Here is a 1,417-nt window from a genome sequence, read left to right on the forward strand (position 1 = left end):
ATCCCTCCAATGGTGGCACCCGGGTGCGAGCCGCACCCCCCCTTGTGACGCCACTGCATACAGATACATATGTAGACACACACACACACACACACGCACAGATACATATGTAGAAACACACACACACATATATAGAGATACATATGTAGACACACACACAGATACATATGTAGACACACACACAGAGATACATATGTAGACACACACATAGAGATATATATGTAGACAAACACATAGAGATACATATGTAGACACACACATAGAGATATATATGTAGACAAACACATAGAGATACATATGTAGACACACACATAGAGATATATATGTAGACAAACACATAGAGATACATATGTAGACACACACACAGATACATATGTAGACACACACACACACACACATACAGATACATATGTAGACCCATATATAGGTACAAATATAAACACTTCCATGAATACATATATAAATAAATATACAGACACACATATATATAGATAAACACATAGACACACATGTACAATATATGACCATACACAAACACGTATGTACAGTAAATGACTATATAGAGACACGTATGTACAATATATGACTATACACAAACACACATGTACAGTATGTGACTATACAGAGACACACATGTACAGTATATGACTATACAGAGACACACATGTACAGTATATGACTATACAGAGATACACATGTACAGTATATGACTATACAGAGATACACATGTACAGTATATGACTATACAGAGATGCACATGTACAGTATACATGTACAGTATATGACTATACAGAGATACACATGTACAGTATATGACTATACAGAGACACACATGTACAGTATATATATATATATATATGTACGCAGACATGTGCGCCGTCTCTTTACACCCCCACAGAAAGGCGATATATAAATAGACATTGAAGTACGCGGCGATTATACCGTATACACACACACTGGATAATAGTAAACAGAAACACAGCCGGCTCCTCCTGTATTGAATTGTACCGTCTCCCTTTATTTTGTACAGCGCTGTGTAAACTGTTGGCGCTATATAAATCCTGCATAATAATAATAATGATGATAATAATGATGAGGATGCCGTAGACGCAGGCAGAGCCTGTGAGCATCCTTCTGCTGCTGAGAGGGGATGAGGGGGAGAGACGGGAGGGAGAGAGTGCAGGAAGGTGACCAGCATGCAGGAGGAAGCAATGTGTTTCGTCTGCATCAGCAACACTGCAGTGTGAGGGGACAGCGCGCAGGCTGCGGGATGCTGGGTACCCACAGCAAAGACACATAGACAGGAGGAAGAAGGAGACACAACAAGGTATGTGCAGAATATTCCACCTTGTGGGATGGATGGAGGGAAGACATATGAGGAAGGACAGAGGTATAAGGTTGGGGGCTGCATGCAGCC

This window comes from Nanorana parkeri, unplaced genomic scaffold (genome assembly GCF_000935625.1).
Source record: "Nanorana parkeri isolate BGI_ZX_2015 unplaced genomic scaffold, ASM93562v1 scaffold1756, whole genome shotgun sequence".
Taxonomy (NCBI): domain Eukaryota; kingdom Metazoa; phylum Chordata; class Amphibia; order Anura; family Dicroglossidae; genus Nanorana; species Nanorana parkeri.